This window comes from Pinus tabuliformis, chromosome 3_1 (assembly GCF_031772625.1).
Source record: "Pinus tabuliformis cultivar Carrire ecotype Pingquan chromosome 3_1, CPIR1, whole genome shotgun sequence".
NCBI classification, from domain to species: domain Eukaryota; kingdom Viridiplantae; phylum Streptophyta; class Pinopsida; order Pinales; family Pinaceae; genus Pinus; species Pinus tabuliformis.
The window spans coordinates 581,130,092-581,156,826 of record NC_142301.1 but is presented as its reverse complement, the minus strand read 5'-3'; the positions used below and the strand labels follow the sequence as shown (position 1 = coordinate 581,156,826).

At 35.6% G+C, this 26,735-nt stretch overlaps 4 non-coding genes across 4 annotated transcripts; 1 reads left to right on the top strand and 3 right to left on the bottom strand.

Annotated features, from left to right (window-relative positions):
• Positions 1-2,378: 2,378 nt before the first annotated feature.
• TRNAR-CCG (transfer RNA arginine (anticodon CCG)) lies at positions 2,379-2,452 on the top strand. Its single transcript has one exon. It is a non-coding gene; the product is annotated as a tRNA-Arg (tRNA).
• Positions 2,453-16,761: 14,309 nt separating this feature from the next.
• TRNAL-CAA (transfer RNA leucine (anticodon CAA)) lies at positions 16,762-16,842 on the bottom strand. The gene has a single exon. It is a non-coding gene; the product is annotated as a tRNA-Leu (tRNA).
• A 5,534-nt stretch (positions 16,843-22,376) lies between these two features.
• On the bottom strand, positions 22,377-22,450 carry TRNAW-CCA (transfer RNA tryptophan (anticodon CCA)). Its single transcript has one exon. It is a non-coding gene; the product is annotated as a tRNA-Trp (tRNA).
• A 158-nt stretch (positions 22,451-22,608) lies between these two features.
• On the bottom strand, positions 22,609-22,682 carry TRNAP-UGG (transfer RNA proline (anticodon UGG)). Its single transcript has one exon. It is a non-coding gene; the product is annotated as a tRNA-Pro (tRNA).
• Between the last annotated feature and the right edge of the window lie 4,053 nt (positions 22,683-26,735).

Sequence of the window (26,735 nt, the reverse complement as noted above, 5' to 3'; positions counted from 1 at the left end):
CAAAAATGGAAATAATTTCCATGAAGAATATATAAATATGATTTTGCCAATATCATCAATAAAAAAAAAAAAAATGTTCCATATTGGGTCGATCAGACCAGTAAATAATAAATGGAAGTTACCACCTGGGTAAAATCCAACTTTATTGAAAAGTTTAAATTCATCCATATTTGGAATATGAAGTAGGTAGATGGATATGAATAAGGATCATGAGGAAGTCTTCGATTTATCTATAACTAGAACCAATTTATCCATAACTAAAACCGAAAATACTTCAAAATTATGTCCAGATCATCTGTGAAATATGAAACTTGATATTCATGACCTTTCTCTCATTGATCATTATCTCTTCTCTTCATACGCACATCTGTATATGTATTTTCGGACAATTCGCACCATTATGGTCAAAGGTCCATTCGGTTCCTTGATTTCATTCATGAACTAGTTTAACCACTGAAAGGTTCTCGGGTCAATCCATGGAGGAAGAACTTCAAGAGCAAAGATTGGGTTGCGTCATACATAAAGAACACTATACAATGAGAGTGTATCTAGCACCCCAATAACGGACGACTTTTTGTAGGATATTTCTATAAAAATTGATTGTTTACGTTCGGTCCATGTCGAGCAGACCTCGTCCTTGCGAGAAATAATTATTAATAAAGGAGGGACTTATGTCACCAAAAACAGAGACTAAAGCTAGTGTCGGATTCAAAGCTGGTGTTAAAGATTACAGATTAACTTATTATACTCCTGAATATCAGACCAAAGATACAGATATCTTGGCAGCATTCCGAGTAACTCCTCAACCCGGGGTGCCACCTGAAGAAGCGGGAGCAGCAGTAGCTGCTGAATCTTCCACCGGTACATGGACCACTGTTTGGACCGATGGACTTACTAGTCTCGATCGTTACAAGGGGCGATGCTATGACATCGAGCCCGTTCCTGGAGAGGAGACTCAATTTATTGCCTATGTAGCTTACCCCTTAGACCTTTTCGAAGAAGGTTCTGTTACTAACTTGTTCACTTCCATTGTAGGTAATGTATTTGGATTCAAGGCCTTACGGGCTCTACGTTTGGAAGATTTGCGGATTCCCCCTTCTTATTCCAAAACTTTTCAGGGTCCACCTCATGGTATCCAAGTTGAAAGAGATAAATTGAACAAATATGGTCGTCCTTTATTGGGATGTACTATCAAACCAAAATTGGGTCTATCAGCCAAAAACTATGGTAGAGCAGTTTACGAATGTCTCCGTGGTGGACTCGATTTTACTAAGGATGATGAGAACGTAAATTCCCAACCATTCATGCGCTGGAGAGATCGTTTTGTCTTTTGTGCGGAAGCCCTTAATAAGGCTCAGGCTGAGACGGGTGAAATTAAGGGACATTATTTGAATGCTACTGCAGGTACATGTGAAGAAATGATGAAAAGGGCAATATTTGCAAGAGAATTGGGAGTTCCTATCGTTATGCATGACTACCTGACGGGAGGTTTTACCGCAAATACTTCTTTGGCTCATTATTGCCGAGACAACGGCCTACTTCTTCACATTCACCGCGCGATGCATGCAGTTATTGACAGACAAAGAAATCATGGTATGCATTTCCGGGTACTGGCTAAAGCATTGCGTATGTCCGGTGGAGATCATATTCACGCCGGTACTGTAGTAGGTAAACTTGAAGGTGAACGAGACGTAACTTTAGGGTTTGTTGATCTACTGCGTGATGATTTTATCGAAAAAGATCGAAGTCGTGGTATTTACTTCACTCAAGATTGGGTATCTATGCCAGGTGTTCTGCCCGTAGCTTCAGGAGGTATTCACGTTTGGCATATGCCTGCTCTGACCGAGATCTTTGGGGATGATTCCGTACTACAGTTTGGTGGGGGAACTTTGGGACATCCTTGGGGAAATGCACCTGGTGCAGTAGCTAATCGGGTTGCTCTAGAAGCTTGTGTACAAGCTCGTAATGAAGGACGTGATCTTGCTCGTGAAGGTAATGAAGTGATCCGTGAAGCTTGTAAATGGAGTCCTGAACTAGCTGCTGCTTGTGAAATATGGAAGGAGATCAAATTTGAATTTGATGTGATTGATCGCTTGTAATCCAGTGACTTTCGTTCTACCAATCGGACTCGGCCCAATCTTTTACTACTACCCCAAATATTAGTCCAAATCGTGAGCGGAGATATGGAATTTCAGATATCAATATATGGAATTTCCATATATTAATATCTATATATCAATATCTATGTAGATATTGATATATAGATATTTCCAAGGTTAAATATCTCAAACAGAGTTATTTATGAAAATTTTTTTGGGTCAAGCATTCGATAACGAATCCTATTCATCCTTTACAATGATCTTATAGATCATTCGATAGGGTTGGTAGCTCAGCGGATCAGAGCTCATGGTTCCGGACCGTGAAGTCAAGGGTTCAAATCCCTTCTAGCCCAAAAGATGTTGTATTTTAAATGAAAATTCCTTTCCATCGCGGTATAGGAGAGAATCTTTCTTTATAATAGAATAAAGTATTCTATCATAATCCCGGATCGATACTTCAGATTCCTAATCAATAATGAATGGAAATGATTTCTCAATGATTCATTCCACTATTGATTAATAATTTTCATCATTGTATTTATACTTATACGACTTCTCTTCATACAAAATAAGATAGGAAAAGTAACAATTTTCACCTTTATATGGAAGGAAAACTCTATGTCTATAAAGGAGTGGTTCGAAGACAAGCGTAAAATAACTGCATTACTAAAAAATTCGGTCGAAAGGGATAGTAAGGATGCCAATGAGACGGAGAAAAACAAGAATAAAAGTATTGATTACGCTAAAATTAAGAAGTTATGGGCTCAATGCGATAATTGCGAGAACTTACTATATCTCAGATTCTTGAGAGAGAATCAAAGTGTTTGTAAAGAATGTGGATATTATCTGCAAATGAATAGTTCAGATAGAATAGAACTTCCAATTGATCGTGACACTTGGCGTCCTATGGATGAAGACATGTACACTCTAGATGTTCTTCAATTTTATTCTGAGAATGAACCTTCTCATTCTGATAATCTTAATTCTGAGGATGAATCTTATAAGGATCATATCACTTTCTATCAAATAGAGACAGGTTTAACTGATGCTATTCAAACAGGCATAGGTCAATTAAATGGTCTTACTATCGCACTCGGAGTTATGGATTTTCAGTTCATGGGAGGTAGTATGGGCTCTGTAGTAGGTGAGAAAATAACCCGTCTGATCGAGCGCGCTACCGCGGAATCTCTTCCATTAATTATGGTGTGTGCTTCCGGAGGAGCACGTATGCAAGAAGGAAGTTTTAGTTTAATGCAAATGGCTAAAATAGCTTCTGCATTATATATTCATCAGAAGGAGAAAAAGTTGTTATATATATCGATTCTGACGTCACCGACAACTGGTGGAGTGACTGCTAGTTTTGGCATGTTGGGAGATATTATTATTGCCGAACCTAAAGCGTACATTGCATTTGCAGGTAAAAGAGTAATCGAACAGACATTAGGTCAGAAAGTGATTGAAGATTTTCAGGTGACTGAGCATTTATTTGGTCATGGTTTATTTGATCTGATCGTTCCACGTAATCTCTTAAAAGGTGTTCTGAGTGAACTATTTTGGTTTTACGTTTTACGGTCTTCCTTGTAAATAAATAAAAAGAAAAAAATGAACGTTGAGTTTCCTTATCAGGAAAAAGGATCAAATCGAGTTCCTTGTAACGGAAGTGACAGTGATACAGTTTCTTATCGCGGCGAAGGAGAGAATTGCTTTTCACCCCCTTCTTATTAACAATTTATGATCCTCGAGCCTATACTAACAATCCATATAGCCAATTCTCCGCTTTCAGAAATCAGAGAAATTTTGGTCAGGATTCATGTTCTTCCACTATTTTACTTATATAGTAAGTGTTCTAATGGATCTCTATGTTGTAATATAGAACTCATTGTTGAACTCATCGAGATCTTATTAAAAAAAAAAATTGCCCCAACTGGAAATGCTTTTTTAGTATTTTCGGGAGAGACGGGGAAAGGAACAACGAACACTTGCATACATGTATTCTATGAAGAAGGACGAATGGGACCGCTTATTTGGTCCCATCACTTATTTGACCTTATAATTATTCTTTGTAATATGGATAAACATTTCATTGATTAAGTAAGGTACTCGTTCTATGATAATTCCTAACCTACTCCCTAACCTACTCTCTAACCTACTCTCTAACCTACTCCTATCCCTCTATTTTGGTGCCTTTAGTCGGCTTATTACTTCCGGCAATTACAATGGTTCTTTCTCATCTGTATATTCAGAAGGACGAGATTTTATGAATCTGATCAAATCAGATTTAATAAATGGGTTTAGATCTTTCAATTGCAGAACAGATAGGATATCTATATCTATTTTAGATGATATAAGATAGAACTCTTATAGACACAAAATAGGTATAAATATCCAAATTATATATATATGAATATGGATATTTATTCATATTCATATTCATATACATATACAGATAGGATCTACACATATGTCAATAAATAGGTATGGGTCAATATGTTAATGTGGTCGGTTTTATTTTTTCATACGGTATAGATATCTATTCCAGGAGATATTTATACTCCACTGATCCAATGTTGTTTCTAAAATTGAGAAATTAGGGAAGGACCCATTTGAAATGGATGGTAAGAATGGACAAGAAGACAAACTTGGCTGACTTAACTGAAAATTTATCTATCTATCTATCTATATAGATAGTTCATAAGAGTTTGGGAACCAAAGGATAAAAAAGTTGGCTATTCCCTCAACTTCAATAGGATGGAATTGAATACAATTTTTTATGAATCGTCGATCCAAATGGCTCTGGATAGAACCTATAACAGGGTCTCGAAAAAGAAGTAATTTCTTTTGGGCTTGTATCCTCTTTCTGGGTTCACTAGGATTTTTCCTAGTCGGGATCTCGAGTTATTTTGGTGAGAACCTGATACCCCTATTGTCATCTCAGCAAATACTCTTTGTTCCACAAGGAATTGTAATGTGTTTTTATGGTATTGCAGGTCTGTTCATTAGCTCTTATCTGTGGTGCACAATTTTGTTCAATGTGGGTAGTGGCTATAATAAGTTCGATAAAAAAAAAGGAATTGTATGTCTTTTTCGTTGGGGATTTCCCGGAATAAATCGTCGTATTTTCCCACGATTTCTTATGAAGGATATTCAGATGATCAAAATGGAAATTCAAGAAGGTATTTCCCCTCGTCGTGTTCTTTATATGGAAATAAAGGGCCGACAAGACATTCCTTTAACTCGTACTGGTGATAATGTGAACCTAAGGGAGATCGAACAGAAAGCCGCTGAATCAGCCCGTTTCTTGCGTGTATCCATTGAAGGGTTTTGAAATCGGGGGTGTCTTTATCCTCGACATATATTCAAATGTTTTTACATTTGAATGTATGTCGAGGATAAAGGAACATGAATAAATATCCAATCAGGAAATTTCAATAAATATTCCATTTTCATACAATGAAATTTCAATAAATATTTCATTGTATGAAAATGGAACGATATAGGATCTTTACGAACAATATACTATTTTTATGAAATAGTATAGAAAGAGGTAATATAGAAAAAGCAATAAGTTAAAATAGAACTGGTACCAGTAGATGAATATGATGTCTCAGAAACAACAATTACTAGATAGAGTGGTCCGGTTTCCCTAAAACTAAAACGCTTTTTTCCTCTCATCACGATCCAATTATGACTTTTTGTCGTTCTCTCATTTTTCAAGAGCGTTTGTCATCTTTGGAGATAACTGGGGAAATATTCGTAAAGGATCTAGTGATCAGGATTCAAAAGATCTTGGCAATGAATAAGACTTATGTTACTTCAAGTTATTCTTCTAAAAAAGAAGAAGATGAAAAAAATTAATAGATAATTGGTCCATATATAAATGATTTGGAATGATCTCCTTATGCTCCGTCTCACCCATTTTGAACAAACCTTTTACTTTTTTCCCGAGTATATTTTTTTGATCGGGATCAAACAATTACGCAATAGATCAATCTATGGATCCCATACCTCATTCTATCACTCGTACTTTGTCTAGATTTCGGACAGAACTGACAAGTGAATCAGGTTCGTTAGCGATTCACGAATTGGAAGTGTCCGAATATAAAGCATCAGCTTCCCTACGATATCTCGCATGTTTAGTAGTACTGCCTTGGGTAATTCCTATTTCATTACGGAAAGGTTTGGAGCCTTGGGTTACAAATTGGTGGAATACGGTTAAATCTCAGAAAATTTTTGATTATCTCCAGGAACAAAATGCTCTGGGAAGATTTGAGAAAATAGAAGAACTATTCTTGTTAGAAAGAATGGTGGAAGATTCTTTGGGAACACATTCACAATCTATTCGTATAGAGATTCACAAAGAAACGATCCAATTGGTCGAAATGTACAATGAAGATTGTATCCAGATAATATCACATTTATTAACAAATCTAATAGGTTTTGCTTTTATAAGTGCTTATATCATTCTGGGTAAGAATAAACTCGCTATTATCAATTCTTGGATCCAAGAATTCTTCTATAGTCTGAGCGATACAATGAAAGCTTTTCTAATTCTTTTAGCAACCGATCTATGTATTGGGTTTCATTCACCCCATGGTTGGGAACTGATGATCGATTCGATCTCCGAAAGTTATGGATTTGCCCATAATGAACGAATCATATCTGGTCTTGTTTCAACTTTTCCAGTCATCTTAGATACGATTCTTAAATATTGGATCTTCCGTCGTTTCAATCGTATATCTCCTTCACTTGTAGTAATTTATCATTCGATGAATGAATAAAGAATAGGTAGGTTGTTTTCTCCGACCGAAACAATTGAAACAGAATAATAAAGTGTTTTCCGTGTTCAGGAATTAGCTATTCCTCCCCTTCATTCTTCTCCTGGTGCGAGACTTCCGATTTCTTATTTTTAGGTTTGGTTGAATCAATATAGTAGCAGAATTTTTGACAGGTAACTATGATAGCTACCTACTCTCACCCCAAAAATGATTTGGAACCAATAATTGAACCATGCAAAATAGAAATACTTATGAAACTACACAAACCAAGGATAGATGTCAATGATCCCGCGGGTACTATAGGTTATAGTTTTCCTTGCGATGGTCCGGGACGGGGTGGTACTTGCGATATCTCGGCCTGGGATGCTTTTTATTTAGCAGTTTTCTGGATGTTGAATACTATTGGATGGGTTACTTTCTATTGGCATTGGAAGCATATAACATTATGGCAGGGTAATGTAGCACAATTTAATGAGTCTTCCACTTATTTAATGGGATGGTCAAGAGATTATCTATGGTTAAATTCTTCACAACTTATTAATGGATACAATCCTTTTGGTATGAACAGTTTATCTGTTTGGGCGTGGATGTTCTTATTCGGGCATCTTGTTTGGGCTACTGGATTTATGTTCCTTATTTCCTGGCGTGGATATTGGCAGGAACTGATCGAAACTCTTGCATGGGCCCATGAACGCACGCCTTTAGCTAATTGAGTTCGATGGAGAGACAAGCCAGTAGCCCTTTCCATTGTTCAAGCACGATTAGTTGGATTAGCTCACTTTTCCGTAGGTTATATATTCACTTATGCAGCTTTTTTAATTGCCTCTACATCAGGTAAATTTGGTTAATTCTTCTTCATCAATTTCTCTGTGGGGTATTGTCATTGATACAATGACAATACCCCACAGAGAAAAAGTAATCAACATAATATTACTCCATCTAAAATCTGATCTATATTTTGATTCCTGGTAGGTAATAGTACCAACTGAACTATTATGGCGAGAAAGAGTCTCATTCAGAGAGAGAAGAAGAGACAAGCACTGGAACGGAAATATCATTTAATTCGTCAATCTTTGGAGGAAAAAAGCAAAGTGTCATCATTGGATGACAAATGGGAAATTCATAGAAAATTGCAATCTTCACCACGTAATAGTGCACCTACACGTCTCCATCGACGTTGTTCTTCGACTGGAAGACCTAGAGCCAACTATCGAGACTTTGGATTGTCCGGACACATACTCCGTGAGATGGCCCACGCATGTTTATTGCCCGGGATAAAAAAATCGAGTTGGTAGGAAAAGAAAAAAGTAATTGAAGTTTCTTGTATGATCCCTACCCTATTGACCGCAACCTCTGTATTCATTATTGCTTTCATCGCAGCTCCTCCAGTAGATATTGATGGTATTCGTGAACCTGTTTCTGGTTCTCTTCTTTATGGAAACAATATTATCTCGGGTGCCATTATTCCTACCTTTGCAGCTATCGGTTTGCACTTCTATCCCATCTGGGAAGCAGCTTCCGTCGATGAATGGCTATACAACGGGGGTCCTTACGAGCTAATCGTTCTACACTTCCTACTTGGTGTAGCTTGCTATATGGGTCGTGAGTGGGAGCTTAGCTTCCGTCTAGGTATGCGTCCTTGGATTGCTGTTGCATACTCAGCTCCTGTTGCAGCTGCTACTGCCGTTTTCTTGATCTACCCTATTGGTCAAGGAAGCTTCTCTGACGGTATGCCTCTAGGAATCTCTGGTACTTTCAATTTCATGATTGTATTCCAGGCTGAGCACAATATCCTTATGCATCCATTCCACATGTTGGGTGTAGCTGGCGTATTCGGCGGCTCTCTATTCAGTGCTATGCATGGTTCTTTGGTAACTTCCAGTTTGATCAGGGAAACTACTGAGAATCAGTCCGCAAATGCAGGTTACAAATTTGGTCAGGAGGAAGAAACCTACAATATTGTGGCTGCTCACGGTTATTTCGGCCGATTGATCTTCCAATATGCTAGTTTCAACAACTCCCGTTCTTTACATTTCTTCTTAGCTGCTTGGCCCGTAGCAGGTATCTGGTTTACCGCTCTAGGCATAAGCACTATGGCTTTCAACCTAAATGGATTCAATTTCAACCAATCTGTAGTTGACAGTCAAGGCCGTGTAATTAACACTTGGGCTGATATCATTAATCGTGCTAACCTAGGTATGGAAGTTATGCACGAACGTAATGCTCACAACTTTCCTCTGGATCTAGCCGCTGTTGAATCTATTTCAATAGGTGGATAATACTCTGATGGATTGTTATCGTGTATTGCTTAATTGAAGCATACCAAGCCTTTCATTCATTTTATTGAAAGGCTTGGTATGCTTCAATTGTATTGTTTGGTGTTATTCTTCATACTTCTTCCCATTCCATCAATAATGGATATGTGCAGTTCCCCTGCATCCAGCAGGAATTGAACCCGCGAGTTCGCCAATTATGAGTTGGGCGCTTTAACCATTCAGCCATGGATGCTGGATAAAGATCATCAACATATTCATTCTATAATATGAGTATAGACTCAGATCTAAAATTGGGTAGTTCGGGATTGGGACCCATTTACATTCTTTCTCTCATACTTGATTCATGTCAAATATTCTCAATAGACATTCAAATAACATTTCATTTCATTGAATTAATTTGATAATAAGCCATACAACTTGTTCGAGAGTTGAGAGTTAGTCATCAATCTTGCTTTGATCCCCTATCAGAGGTCACCGACGACCCACATAAGAACAAACGTTAGCTCATTTTTTATTCTTGGAAGAAATGACTGTAGATAGATAAATTGGTTTTTCCGGGGCGGACGTAGCCAAGTGGACCAAGGCAGTGGATTGTGAATCCACCACGCGCGGGTTCAATTCCCGTCGTTCGCCCATAAAAGAAGATAAAAAAAATCGGACTGGATCCGATTCGTTGTCATTTTCCTTCCTACCTATTTAAGTGAAATAAATTATATCCATGGGACATAATGGTATCGGTTGGTTGACACGAGATTTACAATTATATGAAATCAATATATGCTATAAATATTCTATTTATTGGGATAAAACAAAAGGGAGAGGTAAGGGGGGGGTTTCAAATAAATGAAAAAAAGAAGAAGACCCTGGATAATCAAATTGGAAGAGATACAAAGTTATCAATTTCTATGCAATCCATGGACCAAATCCAATTTGATTAGATTGTTAATTCAAATCCTTTCACGTCGGGAGCGCCTTATAAAGCTTTTTGATCCTAGAATTCTCAGTACGTTGCTTTTACGCGATCTACGGAAAAGCAATCCATATTTTTTGGTCAAAGGTATAGTAGTACTTACATTATCGATCCTCATATATCGCTTCAATCATCAAAGTAGTATGATTGATAGAAAAAATTTCTATTCGATTAAACTCTTTCCTATCCATAACTTTATGGAACTTGGAAATGAAACACCGGAAGAATATTTAAAGCCTTTCACTCAAAATTGGTTGAGATTTCCGCATCTTTTACTATCTTTCCAATTGAAAAGATATTACAATCGGGATTTTGATCCCATTAGTTTAAATTCAGGATATGGCAAGAACACGAACAAGAAGGATGAGATTATCTCGAAGAATCAAGGACCGAGCGAAACTCATTCGGAAAATGATGAGAAAGATATCAATTTGAAGATCGATTCAACTCTTAATTCAACCGAAAATGAGTATTGGAAACCTGAAAAATATCTTTGTGAAGATCCATTCACAAGGAATAAAACGGAGATTGAGCAACGAAGAAAAAGATCAATTCTTTGGGATCTTTCTTTTATTGAAAGAGAACAAACAAAAATAGAATCGGATTTGTCCTCAAAGTGTTTATCAAAAGATTATCCAATCTCTTGGGCGAAAGAATTATTTACAGAAGATCAAAGATATACAGAAGAGAATTCCTTTCCTTTGGAGAGGAAAAGATTCATTGAAAATTTTACAAAATCAATTCGCTATTCTTTTTTTTACATATTGCCAATAGATGAACCGTGTATGGGTGGTCCTAGTGCTACTAAAAAGCCCATTGAAGATTTCAACTTATCCAAAAGGTTATTTAAAATAAAAAAAAATGTTTTTTCCCAAGATTTAAGGGATTCAAAATCCTATTCATTAATGAATAGGATAGTTGATCTATGGAAGATAAAAACATATTTTGAAATTGAAAATCCTTCCTTGAATTGTGCTATGCGGAGTTTTACTCTGCCTTGGAATCTATTTTCTGCATTCTGTGATCAAAGCAAAGGAAAATACATATTGCACAAAAATTGTCTGGAAATGACAGATCAATTCACTCTATCAATAACTAAGCCTAGTCAGGTTCATGATAAAATTTCATTTTTTATTTATTATAACAAGAATGGATCGTTGAGATCGGATCGGATCTTCAATCACAGAGAAAAATGGAAGAATCAATCTTTATGGGTCCTACTCAATATTATTGATAAAGCGGATGATTATTTAGATCAAATAATCGACAAACAATTGAGCCAAATCGATTCCAAAAATTGCTTGGAGATAGGAACTCCCTTTAACAATTATAGAACTGAAGCTTTGGGTTGGTATGAATCAATTAAGTATAACATTGACAACAGGTATTCGAAAAATTTATTAAATAGATTCTATTTTATAAATAGGCTCAGTCGCAATTTAAAGGATCAAATTAGAACAAATTTTATAGAAAATGAAAATTTAAATAATGTAACGAAAGATACAATTGACCGGCATTCATCAAGTTGGAAAAAAATTAAGAGAGAATGGTTCAACCATTCTATTATTCGAATTGATAAACATATCAATCGGAATTTGAATGTGTACAAATGGTCCAATCAGACCGAATACTTTATGAAATATTTGAAACAGGTTTTTTCTAAAAAAAACTATTTTAAAATAGTGTTCGATCCAATTGAATTATGTACTAATACTAATCGAGATTCAATTGGTTGGTCTGTGTTTTTATCCCTTTCTGAAAGTACTGTAAAGATCTTAAACTCGAAGTTCGATATCATTTCGAACTTAAATTCTAAGTTCGATATTTTAATTTCGTTTTTTGATTTTGCATTTCATGGGCTCCAAAGTATGAATTATAGACTATTAAATCAGTTGTTAGATCCAATTGGTACTCTAATCGTTCGTTTAAAAAAATTTAAAACCTTTCTTTTGTATGACCATAATCTTTCACAAAGATCGAAATTATTGATTGATGAAGGAACAATTGCACCATTTGTTACGAATAAGATACCAATTAATCCATTGATTATTGACTTTTTCGATAATGAAAATAATCGCATGGAATCATTCGATAACACTTATTTTTCGACGATATCCAACGATCGAGACAATTGGTTGAATCCTGTGAAACTATCTGATCAGAGCTCATTGATAGCTTCTTTTCACGGAGCAAATACGCTCCAATTTTTTGATTATTTGCATCATACTCGGCCAAATTATAGGAATAGATTACCTTCTGATATGAAAAGATTTTATATAAAAAGGAATAATTTTACATATGGACAATTATTCAATCTTTTGATCATCCACAACAATCTATCTTCCTTGCCCATTGGTGAAATAGGACCCGTTCACTCAGAAAAAGAGACTATTTCATTCATCAAATCACAAGTATCTAACATATTATTACCTAAATATTTAAAACGAAAACGAAGTGGTGACCAAACGTTTGTATTAATCTATGATTTGTACAGATCCTTCAATTTACTAACTCGATTGAATCCATTCGTTCGTGAAAAGAGATATCTTTCTTCGATCGAAGAGATTTCTACAACGCCTTTAACAAAAGAACAAATAGTCAATTTTGAAAAAAATTTTTGCCAACCTTTTTTTAAAAGATCCGATTCAGAAGAAAACAACTTTGATCAATGCTTTAAAAGGGGTTTCAGTTCAAACGTGGGTCTTATTCAAACTCGATCTTATCAAGATGATTTACTATCCGAAATGTTTTCCAATAAGAACGAGGAAATTTTTCCTCGTATTCAAGATTGGTTTGTAACCGAATGTTTAAAAAACAAAATAGTAAACGAAGACATAGATGGAAGGAGTACCCTTTCTAATTCATCTAAAGAGGAACAGAATATTTATAGGATCTCTCAAATAGATAGTATTTTTTCAAAATGGGATTTGTTCAAAACATATATGCCCTGGTTTTTTACCTCTGCATGGTGTAAATATATTGAAAATATGCTTTTAGATACTCTTTCGGAGATATTACTACATGGCAGTAATCCATTTGTATCTATTTTGCAAAATATTAAGCATAATATTTTGCTTAAACGGAATATATTGTGGGAACTTTCTCATCCATTATGGGAACCTATACAATGTAAATTGAGAACGAATCTTATTAATAAGTTTTTTTTTCCAAGTAATAATTTCAAGGATTTTTTCCCTTACTGCAAGGATTTTTTAATAGAGGAAACTAGTGATCGAGAGAAGTCATCAGTTCCATTCATATGGGCACATATGAGATTACTAAATGCTCGGGGGTATAAATATGGGATTCTTATCCCTTTTTTCGTTCTTGGGTATTCTATTCTTCAATATTTTAAAGTTATTTCTTTCACCTTTATCAATATAAAGAGATACTTTGAACTCATCAAGTATTTAAAGCATCCATCATACGTGATAGAGTTGCAAAAAATGATTAATCCTCCCGTGCCTAATAGCTTTCTCTATTATACAATAGACAGAGACAGATCCAGTTCTCTTCCACAGATTATTAATAGTTTTTTTTCTATGAATATGAAGAGGAAGAGGAAGACGAAGAGGAAGACGAAGAATAGAAATATAAAATTGCTTATAACTATAATAAGAGAGTTGAACGGATTGTGCTCTAGTATGGATATCTCCGAAAAAGAGATGAACTTACTAGTTCAGTTTCTAATGACGGAAAAAGCCCTTTTTAAATTTGAATCAATTTTTACTTACAGTCATAATTTATTCAAGAATGAATTTGGAGATCAAATCATTAGACAGCCAGGGCTTATTCACTTACGATATTTGGCCTACACTTATCAAAAAGGTCTAATTAATTACGGGTTCAATCCATTTTGTTTAGCAGAAAGATGGGTATTCCTTGCTTTTTGTCAGAAGATTACCTCTTCACAAATATTGTGTCAAACCAACCCCACATTTCATGGAAAACCTTTCTCACTCCACTCAGGATCATTACTTTCCAAAGGGATTTTACTGATAGGTCCTATGGGAACTGGCCGATCCTATTTGGTCAAAAGTCTAGCAGCAGACTCATATGTTCCTTTAATAAGAATATCTCTGAAGAAGCTCTGGTATGGTGAGTATTTAGATTACCCTCTTGAACGTATTCCTACTGAGTTTGATCCTTTTGTGAAAGACAAAATGGAAGATTTCCATATTACCTTAGAATTGGCGAAAAGCATGTCTCCTTGCATAATATGGATTCCAAACATTCATGAACTGAATTTAAATGACGCAACTAACTATTTATTTGGTTTTGGCTTCACTGACTTGTTCCTTAGTGTATTAATGAACAATCTCTTTAGATTTAGAGATGGTGAAAAAGATTCTATGAGAAATATTCTTGTTATTGCTTCGACTCATATCCCCCAAAGAGTGGATCCAGCTCTAATAGCTCCAAATCGATTAGATAGATCGATCAATATTCGAATGCTTGTTATCCCACAACGACAAAGGGAATTTCCTATTCTTTTATGTAGCAAAGGATTATACTCGGGAAAATTTCCCGATGAATTTGGATCTATAACCATAGATTATGCTGTACGAGATCTAGCAGCACTGGCCGATGAAGCCTTAATACTTAGTATTACCCGAAATAAATCAGTTATAGACACTAATACAATTCGATCCGCTATTTATAGGCAAATTTTTCATTTACAATCTATGGATAATCAGGTTGGATCCAGTCAAAATGACGAAAGAATTATCTACAAAGTAGGAAAGGCTTTTATACAAAATACGCTTAGAAGAAATTCTCCCATGAATCCTCTATCTACAAAAAAGGAATTATGGAAGAAAAGGTTTTGTTATTTGTCCGAATGGTATTTAGAACCTTCGATTGCCGAAACAACTATGAAGGAATTGACCATACTTCCCCATATTTTGGGTTGCTTGGCCGGATCAGCGGCTCGAGATTCTTGGTCTATATCAGAACGAAATAGAGAGAATTGGATTCCTTTCGATAAATTAGCTGAGCATGATCTTGATATAGCTTCTAGTCTTTTAGAAAGTATTCTGGTGGAGTTTCCATTTTCTAGGTTAGGAATATGTCGGGGTAAGTCCGATAAGGATCAGATCACATTTGCTCCTCAACTCAAAATGAGAGATAATCTAGATCTGATACGATTTATGAAAGAATATGAATTGAAGTTTACTCCCGGCGCAAAACAAAGGGATATGGATGAAGAATTAATAAAGAATGTAGTTTGGACTCCTAGGATCTGGCGTCTTAGTTTTCTTCGCAGTAATAGATTCGATCATATAAAAACACCCAATTCATTGGGATCTTCGTATCAGTTCGGATCGTTAAGAAAACGGCAGATGGACAGATCTCTATTTCCTATACAATATCCGAAGCAATATAAATACTCTAAGAAACCACTGTTCTTTATAGGAAGACGATTTCTTTGGGATTCCTTCCTATTTCAAGAGCAGCGCCCTGTGTTTTCACGCCGAGAATTTTTCGCAAATGAAGAACTGCTGAAAAGGCTTTATATTACTTATGGTGCAAGAAGATTAATAGCACAACCTGATTTTTTCCCTAAAAAAAGTATCCAAAGTTTTTTTCGTAGATATGATTCAAAATCCACGATCAATTCGGTTTTGGTCATGAATTGGTGGAAACCATTGTCTCTTAGACATAGACATATCGAGCATTTCAAACGCATTCAAGCGATTGGTATCCAATTGGAACGTATGCAGCCATATTTTCCTATATATTCATATAACCGTTGGTTGACCGAAAATTCGAGAGAAAGGGTTGACCGCTTCCAATCGTTAATTCATCGCCAAAGATGGCTCGGAACCAATAGGTTATTATCTAATGAATCTTTTCTTTATAATACTCTATTCGAGAGTTATCAATATTTATCAAATCTGTTCCTATCTAACAGAATGTTATTGGATCAAATTACAAAGACATTGTTGGAGAATAAATGGCTTTTTCCCAATGAAATTGAACACTCAATTCATACAACAGGATTAAGATTTGATATCAGCTGGGAGAATATGGAATGAAGTAAAAGAAAATTGACCGGGCAGTAGGGTCGTGGGAATCAATGAGAGGTTCTACATATGCTCCAATTTAAGATCCTATAAAGACTTGATAGATCTTTAATTTGAGGTTCCTCACTCCGAGATCTCGACCATGTAAGAGTAAGCATAGTCTAATAATATCTCATTAAGTTAACTAGACTATGCTTACTCCTTATTTCCTCGATTTCGGTTCTAGCATTATTTTTTTTCCACACTATTTGAAGAGAGGAAAGGATAGAGTCACAGGATCCGACATGGATATAGTTGGTGAGGTTCGGTCGTAACTCCCGTATATTGCAAGATCTTGATAGAGGTGGTATCTGGTCAATCTATGTATCGATCTTCTCAATCTGTGTCCTTAATGAAATATACCTCATAATACGAGGGTGTATTCGGAATGGACTCCTCATTAGGTAGAGAAGATCTGATCCTACCTGTGATCCACTGTCCTATTCCAACAGCGTTAACTTGTAGGTAATCGATCGTCGGAATACCTCGTATCAACAGAGAATCTATCTCAATCTATTGAGATACTCTACGAGATTTGCCATAATATTGCTCATTCAATAAGCATGAGCAATATTATGCCTTGAAGAGGACTCGAACCTCCACGCTCTTAAGCACGAGATTTTGAGTCTCGCGTGTCTACCATTTCACCATCAAGGCATCCCAAAAGGAAATTCTATTCCATTCATATATATATATGAAAAATATCCTGATCTATGAATGAACATATGTTAGAGATAGCGTATTCGAGTATTGATATACGATTGGTCATATAGGTTCATCATAAATTTTTTTTTATCTGGAGGAGATTTCCTATAAAACAAGACGACTGAATGAACATCCTTTATTTTTCAATTCAATACAAACCTAAAGAATTGAATATGGTACAAAATAAAAAATATTTTCAAAAACTTTAACTTTTTTCCGTAAAAGTGATGTCTTGGTCCGAGTGGAGGTAGGGGTAACAGTCCTTTTCTTTCTCTTTTCCACATGTCCATAGAAACATTTATAAAAAATAAAGATAGATATCTATTCAATCTATTTTATTAGAGAGGTAATAATTTGTAAAATTAATCGCACTTCTTCCCTTCATAAGGGGTCCATTGATGAAAAGAGACTGGAAAAAGTAAAGTTCGGACCCAATTCCTACAGTTATGGATATAAGCACAATCCAAATTCCTGGAGAGTTATACATTTGTGTATCTATGAGATCATTTACTATTTCTTGAAGCTAAATCTTTCCCCTGGATAGACCATATAGCCAGAAAGACCATAAACCAGAATGGAAGAAAAGCAAATGAAACTCTTTCAAACGATCTCAGGGTATAATTGAAAATGAAGTTTTCACTTTGTACATGTCAGATCATGAATTAGTAATTTATTTCAATCTCCGAAAGAGTAGAAAAAGTTTCTAACTTCCAAGTTTAGGAGATTTACATAATCTCATGAATAGGATCGAATATTCCTCCATAATCTATCTCCTTTTTCCTTAAGGAAGCCTTCCCAAGAGGACTTAGATCTATCTATGATTTATGCTTTTTTCTTTTTATTTTTTCTCTTTTGTTCCGATAAACATATTGTCCGATCTGAACGGGAATCAATTTCTAATTTATCAGAATATATAAATCCACTATATAGATAGGTAGATCTCGATCCTGTTTATGAGTTAACGAAAATGTGCAAAAGCTCTATTGGCTTCTGCCATTCTATGAGTCTCTTCCTTTTTGCGTATAGCATTGCCATTCCCTCTAGCATCATCCATTAATTCGTGACTCAATTTGAAATTCATATTTCAACCCGGACGTTTTCGAGATGCCCCTAATAACCAACGAATGGCAAGTACTTTTCCTTGGGTTGATCTTATCTCAGTGGGAACTCGATAAGTCGATCCACCCACACGTCTTGCTTTTACTGTTACATTGGGAGTTACTCTACGTATTGCTTGGCGTAGAACAGATAGTGGATTTTTATCCGTCTTTTGTTGAATCTTTTTGATGGCTCGATAAAGAATTCGATAAGCCAATGATTTTTTTCCGTTTTTAAGAATACGGTTAACCACCATGTTAACTAATCGATTATGATAAATAGGATCGGATTTTGCAGTTTTTTTTTCTGCAGTACTTCGCCGTGACATGAGTGTGAAAAAGGTTCAAGAATCTATTTCATAAAGGCTGAAAATCATTTATTTTTGCTTTTTTACTCCATATTGTAGGGTGGATCTCTAAAGGTATGAAAGATCTCCCTCCAAACCGTACATACGACTTTCGTCGAATACGGCTTTCCACATTATTATATCTGCATAGATGAGATATATTCTTTATGCATATAATTCTGTTTACTCACTCTCAATTGAGTATCCGTTCCCTTTCTTTCTTTTGCTATGATTGGAAATCCTGTATTTTACATATCTATACGATCAAGTCCTTAGGTTTACAAAATAGTGTATAAAAAAGTGTTTCAAATCATTGCTATTTGACTTGAACCCGTTCTAATAAGGTCAAGGTATTTTTGAATTTTCTGTTGAAACAATCAGGGAAAACTTCGAAAATGATTTCGATATTGAACCTTGGACATATAATAGTTCCAATGAAAAATAAGATCGTGTTTTTTTTTTTCACGGTAGCCTGCTCTAGTCCCCTTACAAAACGTTCGTTATTAGGTTAGCTATATACTTAACATGTTCCTAGCAATTCACATGGCATCATCATGAAATGATACAAGTATTAGATAAGTAAGAATATACAACGCACTAGAACGCCCTTGTTGACGATCTTTTACTTCGGCAGCATCTAGGGTTCCTCGAACAATGTGATATCTCACACCGGGTAAATCTTTAACCCTTCCTCCTCTTACTAATACTACAGAATGTTCTTGTAAATTATGGTCAATACCAGGTATATAAGCAGTGATTTCAAATCCAGAGGTTAATCGTACTCTGGCAACTTTACGTAAGGCAGAGTTTGGTTTTTTGGGGGTGATAGTGGAAAAGTTGACAGATAAGTTTTCTTCACTGTCACTCTACAAAACCGTACATGAGATTTGCACCTCATACGGCTTCTCGTTCAATTTTTTTTTGTTTCGAAGTAAGATAAATTGGATTATTCTCGTTGTTCGATAATATTAATATTCCCTTCCTTTATACATTATGTCTCAAAGAGTAACTGGAACCAATTAAGTCAAACACATTTTCGTATTCTAACCAAACACTAATGAATCCTATTTGTCCTTTTCGGTCAAAAATATTATGCAAAATATTCGGGATTCCCTCTTCCTTCTCTATTCCCATCCTATAAGTACAGTGCCTGAAGAAATACTCTTTTTGTATGAATCGACATTATTACATGCTAATTCCTTCTTGATATCTCGATATATCATTCCTCCAAATCACAAATTGGATTCGAAATTGACGGGTTAATGTGAGCTTATCCATGTGGTTATACACTGTTCGAATTTGAACAGGAATCAATTTAATGAAAGATCCTGGCTTTCGTGCTTTTGTTGGGGTTGTCCAAGATCATTTCGATGACCTATGTTGAGGGAGATATATATCCATATCTATCTGAGATATGATCTGATCGACTGCGTAAGTCCACACGAATAGCAACCGATACCAGGGAGAGTATACGGAAAAGAAAGTGATTTTTGATCTGATATGATGAACTGATGAACGGCATCAGTCCTATATCTTGTTTCTGTGGAACGGTGGAAAAGTGAGGGCTCAGCGGGAAGAGGATTGTACCACGAGAGAGCGAAGGGGTCAACCTGTTCCGAATAGACAACATGGATTTTGGAAATGTAGTTGTACTCTTACATCGATCCAGATCAAGAAGTATTTCCATCCACGGGGGTAAATATTTGCTCGCTAGACGAGAGGATAGCAGTGCTAGTTACAAATTCTGTTCCGGTAGGATTTCACTTTATTTCTATAAAGTAGTTAACGGTTGCATAGGGTCTTCTCCTTGGTGCAAGAAGAACAATTTGATCCGTATCATCTCTGTATAATCTTGACTCGATCTTGTTCTCCTTGTTCTTCCAAACAATATTGAGTTCTTTCCGTACGCACTAGTGCTAGATCGGATCAAACATGCTGATTCAAGTTCATGTAAAACTTGCTTGATCAAGATAGGTAAAATATTACTGATTTTACGGGACCATATGTTATGATTCGAATCAGTAGGAAATACTACTTTCGACAGGATTCACTCAGAATAGGCTCCAATTTTTTTTCGTAGTAGTGTGAAAAGAAGGAAGGTCTGGCTTCAAGTTGTTCGAGATAAAATAGTGGGATAGTTGTGTTGAGTCTCTCGACCCTTTGGTAAGTTATTATTCATAAGTCAGTTCTCCTTCCAGATGAGAGTAGGGAAGGGATATAACTCAGCGGTAGAGTGTCACCTTGACATGGTGGAAGTCATCAGTTCGAGCCTGATTATCCCTAAACCTAATGTAAGCCCTTCCATATTTTTTGGTCAAAGGTATAGTAGTACTTACATTATCGATCCTCATATATCGCTTCAATCATCAAAGTAGTATGATTGATAGAAAAAATTTCTATTCGATTAAACTCTTTCCTATCCATAACTTTATGGAACTTGGAAATGAAACACCGGAAGAATATTTAAAGCCTTTCACTCAAAATTGGTTGAGATTTCCGCATCTTTTACTATCTTTCCAATTGAAAAGATATTACAATCGGGATTTTGATCCCATTAGTTTAAATTCAGGATATGGCAAGAACACGAACAAGAAGGATGAGATTATCTCGAAGAATCAAGGACCGAGCGAAACTCATTCGGAAAATGATGAGAAAGATATCATCAATTTGAAGATCGATCGTTATATGAATATATCATATAAAATATATGAAAATATATCATGAAAATTGACCTTTCAATTTAAATTGGTAGATTCCATTATTATTTTAATGTTTTTGTCGAGAGAATGGATGGATTGATTCAATTTGCAGCATATTTAGATAAAGAATATGCAGAGTTATCTATCTACGAGAGAAATGAATAAATGAAATACATAAGATGTCTTTCACATCACAATATCAAACCAAGTGGGATAAGTGGGATGTGGGGATAAAACCAAGTGGATAGTGCAATAGAACCTAGTCAATTTTAGGTATGTGAAATTACAAGTTACTCTTTTCAATAGGTGGAATTTCTGTAATATCGGGCTCTACTCGCTATAATAATTAATATTTAAAAAACCTAATCCGTCTAGAGGGTCGAATGATTGGATCAATAAGATCGAGAAATGAAAGGACAAACTGGATATTCATATTCTTTCTTACACCTAAACGTGAAATTCACAAAACTTTGGCTATGTCTGTGGAGAGTTTTCTTCCGGTCCAGTCTCTGGACCGATAGCTGCTGGTAAAAAGATAATGCCAGGTGATCCAATCGTACTGATTGAGAATTCATTCACCCTGTAAGAAGATTACATTCGACAATTTGTGAAGGGGTTTGCCGGTGCTATTCATTAGTTGCTCGATGAATGATTTCTAGGATAATGAAGAGATTTCTACTATAGATCTCCTCTCATCCATGTTCATTCATACATATCCTATAGTAGATATAGGAGAATTGGTACGAATTGGGACAATTGATCTTTTGTATTCTGATCTCAAGGTTACGAAAAGAAAAATTTAGGTAATTGTCTCATGAAGATATGTATAAACCATATTTCATTCAGTCCTTCCACGCCTACTATAACTATAATTAGTTATTTCGGTTTCTTATTGGCTTCTATCATTTTCACCCTAGTCCTATTCATTAGTTCGAGCAAGATACAACTTATTCAAAATGAAGGAAGGGGAAACCCTCTCAGTTCACTATTTCAATTTCAATAATTTTGTTTATTCCCTCTATATAAATTTCTGATCATTGAGATTCATAGCAAATTAAGGGTACTATCCAGTATAGCTATTATCCCTACTTATTCCGTTGAATAGAAATGATTGAGGCTTTGCCATCCGGAATTGTGTTAGGTCTAATTCCTATAACTTTGGCCGGATTATTCGTAACTGCATATTCACAATACCGACGTGGTGATCAATTGGATATTTGATCCTGGAATATCCTCCAATTTCATTGGCCTCCTACTTTTCCTAGGAGGTCAGATTCCATTGCTCGTTCCAGTTGGAATGAATTATCGATAATTTTGAGGGTTGGATTTGATAGGAACAGAATCACGCTCTGTAGGATTTGAACCTACGGCATCAGGTTTTGGAGACCTACGTTCTACCGAACTGAACTAAGAGCGCTTTCTTTAATATTCGGAGATGAAGGAAAAATACCTTTTGTTGATACTCTTAGAGCAAAACACTTTCGCATCTGATACGATTCAATTATTTGATGTTCCCGTCGAATCGATATCAAATGATCTTTCATTCCTTTCTTTCCATAGAAAAGAAGGGAAAGGTAGGGATGACAGGATTTGAACCTGCGACATTTTGTACCCAAAACAAACACGCTACCAAGCTGCGCTACATCCCTTCTAATCATTAGACAATGTTATTTTAATTTTATTTTATAGAATTAGAAATATGTTTCCCACATTTTTCCACCTTCATTTCTCTTCGGTCTCGTGAGTGAAAAGACTTTATACATGTAAGGTCTATTATCTAGAATATCACTATTAATTATGGTGATGAAACATCTTTTTCCTTTTCTATAAATAGGACCACAGCCCGGATCACATTATATATATATTCATCAGTTCCGAGTTTTCTCTAGGATTCATAACTATACTATTGATACGGTTGAATCACTTACACATTATGATCAATAAGGAGAATTTACAATGCAAGATCTAAAGACCTATCTTTCCACAGCGCCTGTGTTAGCTATTTTATGCGTCAGTTTTTTAGCCGCCCTATTGATAGAAATCAATCGTTTTTTTCCAGATGCTCTTTTTCTTTCTCTTTCCTTTTCTTAATTTTTTTCTTAAAGCCAAGGGAAAAAAGATTGTGCTAGATTGACTTCTCCTACCTCTTGGAGAAATTAGTGCATTCAGCCCCAAAAAGGATCTAAGTTTAGGACTGGAAGGGGGTAGAATTCAAGTAGAAATATCGATCTAAAGATTCTTTCCACATTCAATTTTGTAAGTAAAACTGAAAACTCACTCCTGATCAATCATTTTTTTACTTTCAAATGTTTCACCGTAGGATCTCCGGCTATCAACTTCTATCCCTTTTTCCCTTTTTATTTTTGAGGTCGAAAAGCAAAACCAATATTCAGAGTAAGTTTATGGCCAAGAGCGGAGATATAAGAGTAACAATTACTTTGGAGTGCACTAGTTGTACCCAAGATAGTGTTTATAAAAGATTCCCGGGGATTTCTAGATATACGACTCGGAAAAATCGACGCAATACACCTATTCGATTGGAATCAAATAAATTTTGTCCGTATTGTTACAAGCATACCATTCATGGAGAGATAAAAAAAAGAGATTAAACGTACTACCCATGGATAGGAATAAATCACAGATATAAAAAGAAATGGTATTTCAACAAGATCTTTAATGGAACAATATTTTAAAAAGATTTTGAATAAATAGTATTCAAAAGGTTCATGAAACAAACTATGGATAAACCCAAGCAATCTTTTCGTAGACATTTGAAACCAATTCGCAGACGTTTGAAACCAATTTGTAGATATTTGAAACCAATTCGTAGACATTTGTCACCTATTAGGTCGGGAGATCGGATCGATTATAAAAATATGAGCCTAATTAGTCGATTTATTAGTGAGCAAGGAAAAATATTATTCGGCCGAGTGAATAGATTAACTTCAAAACAACAACGTCTAATGACTAACGCTATTAAACGAGCTCGTATTCTATCTTTGTTACCTTTTCTTTATAATGAAAACTAATTTGATCCATGGGAAATAAGCCTACTCCTTAATCAAATCGGAGCTGGAATATATGTTCGATAAAGATGCAGATCTTGAGTCTATTGTTGAAAAAGTCAACAGGATTTCATTTTTGGAAAAGAATTGGATTGAATTCTTTTCGTTCATTTCCAATCCAATATGAAAAAACTTTTCAATATTTCGACCTTCCCGGAGGGAATTCTCCGGGAGAATCTGTTCTATCCATTCCATCTTTACCTATTTATTTCATCTATACCTAACCTATTTCATCATACGATAAGTTGTTAAAGATGGTGGAAAAGCAATTACTATCTAATACAGCTATTTGTGCAAGTGTTTTACGATTTGGAAGCAACTGCCTCTTGTACAAATATTGGATGAATCTATTATAAGAAACCCCATTGGCACGAGCTGCTGCATTGATCCGAGTAATCCACAAACGACGAAGATCTCTCTTGCGTTTACCTCTATCTCGGTGGGCGGAAACTAAGGCTCTAGCTTTCCGTTGGTTAGCAGTTCGAAAAAGTTTCGAATGGGCCGCTCGAGAGCCTGATACAAATGCAAGAATTTTTTTCCGACGTTTTCGAGCTATATATCCACGTTTCACTCTGGTCATTGAAGTTTACTCTCATGAATCGCTAATATTTTTCTCGGTTAGTCATTTGTTTTGTTTGGTCCATTGAGAATAACACTGATTCTTCTTATTTAGAAAATAAAAGTTCCAATGGCTTTTGCTACTGCAACCTTCCCAACCATAATTCCCTTTGGATAGGCATCTTCCTGGTAGGCAAGGACTGGGACCTTGTACTGAGAATGAGAAAAAATCATGGGTTTCATCGTTTCTATGGTTCTTTCTCCAACGGTAAGGTCCTCTCTATACGCCGGAGCCTTTTATTCATTTCCGAAATATGAGATGAGTATGTTATCGGTAACTTGTACGGTTTACCATCTCCAGCTCTACTCTTGAATCATTAAGTAATAAATACTCTCATTACAAGATCTATTAATACAGTAACGACATGTAATTCTGGGGTTGGCCAGGTAGCTGACCCTGTTGTTCCGTTCTCGCGGCAATATGAGCATAAACTTTATGCTTCTTCAATTTGCATGATTTCCCCGCTCAATGGATTGATGACCATTCGCTACCAATGAGGAATTGCTTTTCATCCCACATCAAGGTGATTGGATTTGCACCAATGGAAACCATAAATTTCATCCCCGGTAAGGTTAGATGATGGATCTTTACTTGATTACAGCGGGAAAATTCTTCTGTTATTCCGTTGTAAGAATTTCCCAGTCAACCTTTTTCTTACTTCGTTGTTTTATAGATTTTATTTTGTTTTGGGGTTTTGTTTTTGTTGGTTTCCTAAAGTGTCTAATGCAAATGGAAATTCTATTCTAAGGTCTTAAGAATACTTTTAAAGGACAAGTATGGATAGAGATTTCAAGACAATGCCTAAGGCCTAAGTCCCTAATGGTAACTTCCAAAACTTTAGCACTTCAAAAGATCTCAAAACATGTTATTGGTGGAATTAGTACTTGAACAAAAGTGTAAATATGCAGCTACTTCAATCAAAATGGAATGCAACAACCAATCAATGAGCTAGTGACTATGAAACCCAGTATCCTTGCTGCTGTATGAAAAAGAAAGTAAAAACTGAACTTAAAGCAACTCAAAGACTGAAAGCAAAGCAACTAATTCATCACACTACTTCAACTCTTCTGATCCTTTACCCTTCAACTCAATCTACCTTATGGGAAGCAATCATGAACAAGTTAAGCAATATGATATCTAAATTGCAAGAAATTAAATTGCATAAAGGAAACTAATCACACTACTTCAACTCTTCTGATCCTTTACCCTTCAGCTCAATCTACCTTATGGGAAGCAATCATGAACAAGTTAAGCAATATGATATCTAAATTGCAAGAAATTAAATTGCATAAAGGAAACTAATCACACTACTTCAACTCTTCTGATCCTTTACCCTTCAGCTCAATCTACCTTATGGGAAGCAATCATGAACAAGTTAAGCAATATGATATCTAAATTGCAGGAAAGTAAATGAGCAAAACAAAACTGATTGAAATAATAATGCTGGAATTAGAACTCAAAAAAAATAAATCAGCAGAAGGACAAAATGATTCCGTCATGTCATTAGTCATTAAAAAGCTATGTGCATTACTAACCTACAATCAACCGGTTGAACACACTTGCATGAATTAAAATTGCATGAATGAAAAATCTAATCTACCAACTTGAAAGCAATCAAATGACATAATGAAATCAAAGCAAAATTACAAAATGAAATCTACTCTACCTTACATTCTAATATGCTCCATGAAATCTACTTCACATCTCCTTCCATGTTGAGAACATCAAAGCTTTATTCAAATTCTTCAATATTACAAAGTACAACAAAGCTCTCCAAAGCTTTCAAAAGCCATCAAGGAAGAACTACAAACTCCAAGCTAAAGAACTCCAAATTCTAAGCTAAAAAGAGACTAATAAGCTAAGCTCCCAAATGAAGGAGAAAGATCTCCTATTTACACAAAAATATGAGAAGCCATCTCATTAATGAGAATCCATGAATCTCTCTCTCTACCTCTAGATTCCTAATTAAAATAGGAACTGATAAGACACATGTCTTCTTAGAGTTACAATACAATTAG